This window comes from Myodes glareolus, chromosome 1, assembly GCF_982192425.1.
Source record: "Myodes glareolus chromosome 1, mMyoGla1.1, whole genome shotgun sequence".
In the NCBI taxonomy this organism is placed as follows: Eukaryota; Metazoa; Chordata; class Mammalia; order Rodentia; family Cricetidae; genus Myodes; species Myodes glareolus.
Genome location: NC_142026.1, coordinates 132089443 through 132097641, shown reverse-complemented (window position 1 = coordinate 132097641; position 8199 = coordinate 132089443). Strand labels below are relative to the sequence as shown.

At 44.0% G+C, this 8199-nt stretch overlaps 1 long non-coding RNA gene across 1 annotated transcript; it reads right to left on the bottom strand.

Moving 5' to 3' along the window:
• Positions 1 to 1443: 1443 nt before the first annotated feature.
• Positions 1444 to 6488, bottom strand: LOC146895793 (uncharacterized). Its single transcript, XR_015001297.2, has 2 exons — positions 6111 to 6488; positions 1444 to 3205 (listed from the first exon to the last, which is right to left on the bottom strand). It is a non-coding gene; the product is annotated as an uncharacterized LOC146895793 (long non-coding RNA).
• Positions 6489 to 8199: the final 1711 nt, after the last annotated feature.

Below are 8199 nucleotides of genomic sequence, written 5' to 3'. Positions count from 1 at the left end.
CTCCTGGGGTTATCACATCCTTGTTGTCCTAGATGTGGTGAGTTTACAGTGTCCAGCTTCACCTACATGGACCGTTTCCAAGAACTCCTGGAGTTATTATATTCTTGTTGTCCTAAGAAGCTTTTTCTTTTTAGAAGTCTAAGGGATTTGTGGTGAGGATGAGAAAGGTTACTTTTTGCCTTTTCTAGGTATTTCCTTATGCTTCTCCCCCATGAGCTCCTGTGGATGCAATCCCAGTAACAATTCACTGACTGAATATTTTCTGTACAATAGAACAATTTCTTCGGGTCCTGGACAACAACAGTTGACCTCCTCTTGACCTTCAGCCCAGACAGGGCAGGGGGGCAGATTCCTGATTGCAGTCTCAGCACTGGGACAGCTCCAGGAGCAGCAGTTCGTCCGAGAGTACCTCATTACATGGACAGTTGGACCCCAGTTCTGCAGGGGTTAAGGTTGGGCCATTCTTGGCAAACCGACTATATCTGGATGGGGGCTTTCCTATCTCAATCCCACACTCTTTTCATCTGTAGATTTCTGATACAGTAAGCAGAAAAAGGAGAGGAGTAAGATTTCAGAGAGGATTGAAGCTGATGCCAGTGGTTGTATGTTTTTAGGCTTTGAGAAAACAGTGGGCGCCATGGAAGAATGACTTTCAGTTCGGAATGATAATTGGAAGACTTGAGAGAAATTTTCTGGAAACATGTTATCTGAGATCAAGGAAACATGTGCAATCAAGACCTGTCTGCCTATTGGGTGCAAGTGGGAAAATTGGGGATTATCTTCATACAAGTGATAGAACGTAGAAAATGAGTTTGCATTGAGAGAATAAAACAAAGTATTAGAGAAGGGGTTTGAAGTTGGTGGGTAGGCAGGAAAAATATTTGAAAGAACTGACAGACAGGGATAAGGGAGTGACTCAGAGAAAATGGCCACATAAGCAGCAAGAATCCCATGGATGGTATGCAGAAACCAAAGCCATCACTTAACAGTTCAAGGTAAGAATTTGAAGTTTCACTTGGCTGAATCTGCAAGTTTTTCACAATCCACAGGTTAGCGTGACCCTTTGGTTACTATGACCCCCATAGAAGCATTGACACAAGTCCTATCTGATGTTTTGGCTTTTATTTTGTTCCATACAGGGTCTCATGTAGTCCAGGTTTGCCTCAAATTTATTATTTAGTTGAGAATGATCTCTAAGTTCCGATCCCCCCAGTGCTGGTGTTACAGGCCAGTGCCACCATGCTCAGTTTATATGGTGTTAGGGATGGAACCTAGGGCTTTGTGCATGCTAGGCAAGTACTCTTCCAGCGAATCTATATTAGCTTTTAACTTTTGAAAAATGTGTTAACGATCTCAGGTAGAGTTTTAATGGATTGCTCTGTAAACGGAGACTGCACTTTTGTTTTTCGGCTACCCAGACCTGAATAATCACATAAAACTATATTAATTTCAACACTGTTTGGCCAATGGCTTGGGCATATTCCTAGTTAGTTTTTACATCTTAAATTAACCCATTTCTATTAATCTATGTATCGCCAAGAGGCTGTGGTATTACCTCATTTTCTTAATGTCTCATTTCCTAGGTGGGTGGCTGGCAGGCCTCTTTCTCCTTTGGCAACTACCTGGCATCTACCTGACTCTGCCTTCTCTCTCTCTCTCTCTCTCTCTCTCTCTCTCTCTCTCTCTCTCTCTTTCTCTCTCTCTCTCTGTGTGTGTGTGTGTGTGTGTGTGTGTGTGTGTGTGTGTTCAGATTTCCTGCCTGCCTTTGCTCTGCTAAGCCATTGGCCAAAACATCTTTATTCATCAACCAATAAAAACAACACATATAGAGAAGGACCTCCCACAGCATTGGGAGCATAATGTAGGACGGCAATGTCAAAACAGAACTAATAAAACATCCAAACTCAAGGACATATACACTGATCTTCCTCTAAGCAGCTGCTTAGTGGATTGCCATGTGGGTGGGACTAAACCGACGTCTTTAAAGGGGAAATGAAGACTGTTTTCTTCAGCATCTAGTGTGGGTGGGGGCTGAGCAGCAGCCATGCTCTGGGGCACAAACTGATGTCCAGGCACACAGCTCCAAGTCTGGACAGTCAGATTAGCTGCCACTGGAAACCAGAGAAGCATTTCTGCAGGACAACTAGAAATGTGAAAGAAATTTGATGGATGTCTCCAGTTACACTCAGCTGATGGTGTTGAACTTGTTGCTCTGCTTTTTTCAAATCCAGTATTCAGTGAATTTCAGGGTATGCCACTCGGATGGGGGGAACACACCCAGGTGTTTCTTTCCCTTATCTTCAGGAAGGAATGTGGTTTATCTGCAAGCCCTTCTAAACAGAGGGAGATAAAGTCTGTTGTTGAAACATCTTTGTATACAGCAAGAGTAACAATAAGGAGAAATATGGGGCCAGTCTGAGAATTGCTCAAAACACTGGGTGTGCATGAATGCTGCACACATCAGAAGTAAGTGTCTAAAAAATACATTTTCCAAAGGGGAAAAAAACATGCTAGCAGAGATCACTTCTTACAGATCAACACGGAAGCAGTGGCTGACCTAATCGCAGCTACAGGAACAAATGGTAAGCGTGCTCCCTTCAACTCAGGTGGCCTATTATCCCCTCGAATACCCGGGCTGACAGTGCCTCCCCCCCCCCAGTCCTGTTTCAGAAGTGTCAGGCAAAGAGACACAGTGCCAGCAGAAAGCCTTCCCGAGTTCTTGTTAGCTAACTGCAGTGTTTTGTTCCGGGGCTGCATGTCTGCACAAGCCGACACTGTGTCAGTCATAATTACCACCTGTTCGCATGCTCCCTTCAGGTCCCATCACCTCGGAGACATTAAGCAGCCAGCTCAGGAAGCAGTGTTGATTGCCCAAGAAGCACGACTGTCAGGTCCTGGGTTTCAGAGCATAATTGCTGCCTGTGCACTAATAGCTGCGGCCTCCTTTCTCCTTCTCCCTCGCCGGAATTGGGCAGGAAAAGACCCCAGCTGCAAGTTCTCACCGGCACCAACTCGAATTCTTCAGGCCGAGGAGATCATGGGCATATCAAATCTCATTCTTATTCCATGGACTGGGCTTGGACTTTCAGACCAATGTGTCGTCTGGTAGAAGAAAACATTTAAACCTTCCAAGCTGTACAGACCACAGCATCCTGCTGCTGGTGCCAGATGCCAAACGGTTTGCTTCTCTCTTCCGTAGCATCAACTTCAAAAGAAACAAAGATCGTTTAAGGCTTCCATTTACATGATGTCTGAATAATATCGTTGCCTCTTTCCCCACTCGTTCTAATATCATACAAGAGGCATGATATACAATGCTTGCATCCACGGGGTCACCCTCCATGTTCAATGAACAATTTCATCTTCACCACATTCCCAACAGGTAAGTTCTATTGCTGCCCCTTCATCAAGCTGAGTCCTGTGTATGCTAAAAGCCATTTCAAGTATCAGTTGCTTGGGACCATAACCCCTGACCCTGTAGACTGAATGAGACACTTGTGGCCTTGGTTCCCAACTCTTGGACTGCTCCACTGTGAGTGTGGTGTTGTGGCTGTTACTCTGTGGGTCAAGACTCTCACTCCCCATGAAATCAGCTTCTGGGACAACTGTCCTCTGATGCAGGAGAGTTTAGTAGTTATTTAAGTATCCAATAGGAAAAGATAAGGGAAGGAAGGGGTCATCATATTTCTTTGCTGCTATGTTTTCCCCTCTATTTGCCCAAAGTCACAGGTTTTCGACTTTATTCAGTCATTGTGATGCCTCATCCTGAAGTGTTCACTAGGGGCAAGGCTGTTCAGGAGAATAACATGTAGAGATTTTATAACTAAAGCATCATGTGAACCTAGTCTGTAGGTCCCAAACTCTAAGGCTGGACATTTCCAGAATTAGAGTTACATTGCCTTCCAGCCATCCCCAAAAGGTGAAAAAATGAACCCCACTGGGTGAGGCAACCTGTTGCTCGAAAACCTGTTGCTCATGATAATCACCTGGAAAACTCTGGGGGAATAAAAACAAACAAACAAAATAATGAACAAACAATACAAAGCCAGAAGTCCGAATCAATAAAAGTTCGCAGGGATCATTCCACCGGCTCCCACCAGCTTCCACCAGCTCCCACCAGCTCCCACCAGCTCCCACCAGCTCCCACCAGCTCCCACCAGCTCCTTGTTAGGTCACAATGTTCGGGGCTGAAGCTCAGACACAGCATTTTTCAAATGGCTCTTGTTCATTTTGGTGATCAGTGGGTTTGGGAAGCAACACTGAAACCACTTGGATGATTTAAAGCTTTTAGCTTATGACTAGAGACATGGCCTAGCTCTCCTCAGCTGCGTGGAGAGAACATAAAATCAAGACTCAGAATAACCTGGGAGAGTTGGCGTGCTCTGGGGTAGTTTCGTATGTGTGTAGGTACACGTTTCTGTGTAGGTGAATACAGAGGTTAGAGGGCAGCCTTGAGACTGACATGTGTGGTACCTGGGCAGACCTGTTCCAACATAACTGCTAACTTGGTTTAATCCAGTAGTGTTCATAGGAATTTTTGAATTTGAAGTTAACACTAACTTTCTCTGCTCACTGACTTTCTCTGGTATCTTGCCTCATGCTCCTTACTTAATGCCTGCTGACCTTTGAAGCTCCAGCAATGTGATTCGAGGTCAGAGGGACAAGGGCTGGGAGTGCTTGAGGCTCTTTATTAGTGTTAGGGATAGAGCAATCTAGAACTCAGAATCAGTTTGGTGTTTTGGTTTTTGCAAAGGTGGATTGTGTAAGACTGATGGTGTCGGTTTCCTATCAGGATGAATGCGTCCTCTCTGCTCAGTGACATTTTCATTGATTAGGTCGCATGACCTTCAGTAGAGCACATACAGCTCCCTTTCCCTACCTTCAAGGAAACAAAAGGCACTGTCATTGGTGTGGAAGCCATACTGAATGTGGTTATGACCATTGATTTATTCTGGTCATTGAGGTCAAGCTAATATATTCAGTCTATGCAGAAGTCCCTGGCTCCTTTGTGTGGTTGTCCCATCTCACTGATCCTCTGTCTACCCTGAGAACAGCCCAGCCCTGGAGGCAGTTGCCCACTGAGCATGCCCAGTGGGACCAGGGCAGTACTAATGTGACATGAGAAAGAGACAAATGCTTTGAGTAAACAAAAGAGGCTTTGGCATAGTTTATTATGCTCACATTCAATCTATAAACCTCATTTGTCTCCTGATTCAAAGAAACCCCCCAATTAGAGATAATCAGTAGAATTTATATACGGACATTAAGAATTGGTGTCATATTTGTGGGATGTAATAGAATGGTTTCTCTGGTGTTTACGTAAGTAATCCTTTTATTTAATGACTCACGCTGAAATACTTACACACGAGGCATAACATCTGAAGACAAGGAAAGTGGGTAGGGCTACATACGAAGCAAGAAAGTTTAGAATTTGATCTTATATTAAAACTGCATAGTAGATAATTGAGAGATCACTGTATTCTTCGATACTTATTTGATTTTTTTCTAAAATAAAGGGAAATAGGAAGACCAACATCCTCACAAGCAATCCTCTTTCGGTTGAAAATGGGTCGGATTACGTTATTAGGTTTATTATAATCTTTTAATCAGATAGCAGCAGCAATGAACTGTCCCTGACATAAAGAGCCAGTTGTCTCCCTCAGATGCTTAGTCTCACTGTGGACGCCCATGGAACTTTCCACCCATCTGGAGGCAGAAGACTCGGAAAAGAAGATGCAGAGAGCTCCAGGGCTAATTATCCTTCTTTAATAGTGACACACATATTGTTTCAGACATATGTAGATTTTGTATAGGAGAAAACTATTTGATTATCAAAGATCCAGTTTCTCCAAATTTTGTAGAGGTTAAAAAAAAAAACCCTGATTAATTAGCTTCAAGGAAAATGGAGCATCTGTTACATTTTTGTCAACAGATTTTAATAATATTGAAATTGCTAATTGGAAAGAACTGAGATGCAGCTCTTTGTATGTTTAAATGAAGATGTTTTCCTCCATTGCCCTCCCCCCCACCGCCCCACTAAATTTTATCTAAACTATGGCCAGTCTTCAGAGTTCTCAGCCGCTCAAGCTGATGTGATTCTGAATACTCACAGGCAAAAAGGATGCGTGTGGAACGATGCCATTATTCTTTTTGTGATTGTTACTGTACCCCAGAAGGAGAAGAAAGCTGATTGAAGTTGTTGGCATCGTACCTCAAGGCTCTCTTCAGTGCGGCTGCAGGCAGAAGATGAAACACAACGCTTTAGCAGACTTGATGAGAATCGGCAGGGAAGCCAAGGCAGCCATCAGAGTGATGAGAATGAGAGACGGTGGATGTTTGATTCTTCAAACACTCACGGTTCTTGCCAGCGGAGGGTGAATTGACCACGAAGAGGTGAAGGTAAACGTTGGGCTCAACTTTGCCTCAGCTCCGATTAATGAATTAAAATCAGAGGTACTGTTTGTTAAGTGAATTAGAATCTGGTTGGCTTTAAGAGGGAGTACAGGAGCCCAGCAGACAGGAAGGTGAGAGCGGAGTCAGGTAGCCAGAGGTACGAATCAGACTTTGGTTGGTGACACACAAGCACAGCCTCTTCCCTTGTCGCAGTGATGGAAAGACCTCATGGGGTGGGTGGAGGAGCCTCTACAGCAGGGGTTATAACCCTCCACCTTTGCCTCAGGTCATTGGAGCATCAGAGAGCCTTCAAGGTTTCCTTACATTGTTTCTCCATTAAAACCTCTTCCATTTTCTTGATATCCTTCCGCACCATAGTTGTAGTTAGTCCTTGAATCTACACCTTTATTTATGGGCTATAGAATTTTATCCAAGATTCTGAAACAGTTGCCAATAATTTTGGAAATTCTATTTTGTAATAGATGTTTACAACATGTGAAGATGCTTAAGATATGATCATCCCTGTTAACAGGATGAACAGCGTTAACTCTAAGTATGACCTATGGAAACTGGCACCTCTGACTCCCTTCAGCAGCAGGACCACTTCTCACACTAACCTAACACCTTTTCATCTGGTGCTTCTGTGACCACAAAGAATGCATTGCCCTCAGCTTCTACCGAGAGTATGATATGTGTCTGTTAGATACTGGGACTGGGGTTAAATGGATGGCACAACTCCTACACAGTCTCCACACTGTCTAGTAAAAGAGAAAAAACAAAAATTCAACAATTCCAGTAGTGTGAGATAGGTTAGATATTAGAGGTTAAGTACCAGGTTTCTCAGAGAGAATGGTCTTGCCCAGTTCAATCTTATAAAACTGATCAGAATCCAGTGTGATGAGTTAAAAAAAGGCAAAAATGGCATGACAACAGAAGAAAGGGCTACAATTGGAGGCAGACATTTAAGGTTCAAGTCTGGACTTTAGTTACTAACTGTACATCTAGGAAAAATTACATAGGGTGGGCATAATGAGCACAGGACGCAGAGCTGATGTAGGGCAATACTTAGAGGGAGCCATTGAGCTCACACTGTTCCTTGTACCAAGTTACTCCATATTGTGTAAAACTGGCGTTTTTTCAGACTGTGTTTTGCCAGGCATCAGTTGTCTCCAGTTCCAGGAGAGAAGGTGTGTCCCTACATGGGTGGACTTATAAATGGAATTATTTGCCTGGAATTATCTTCTCAGGACAGACTCACAAATGGTCTGTTCCTGGGAATAGAAAGAGTGACAACATGTAAATTTATCAGGCTGAATTGGGACATTACAGGCCTATTAAGTCATCCCAAGAAAGCTAAGCCTGAGAACCTATTGAATACAACACAAGTCAAAGACAGGACGCCAGCTCCAGGTGCACTGTGGGGCGGGTGTACACCTAAGCACCGACCTAGCCACCATCTGCTCGGGCCCTCATCTAACAGCCAGGATATACATCAAGGGTTGACAGACAGGGAACTCCTGACTGTCCCAGAGCCTTCAGCTTGGCTCCTTCTCTTGATGTGCCCTCCTTGAACTGCCCATCTTCTTGTTTACCAATTTAGACTTGCCATCCATCCATGCAAACATTCAGTCATCTGGTCTTCATCCTGCCTTTTGCCTCCTCATGTTCCCACAGTGCAGCTCTGAATCTGCAGCCGATGGTCGGCAGTTAATGGATTCAGCAGTTCTCCGGAGCCTCCATTCTGGGTTGGTTCCCTTATCAACGAAGACTGTGTATGTTTCTTTTAGCCTTCCTGCTTCTCAAACT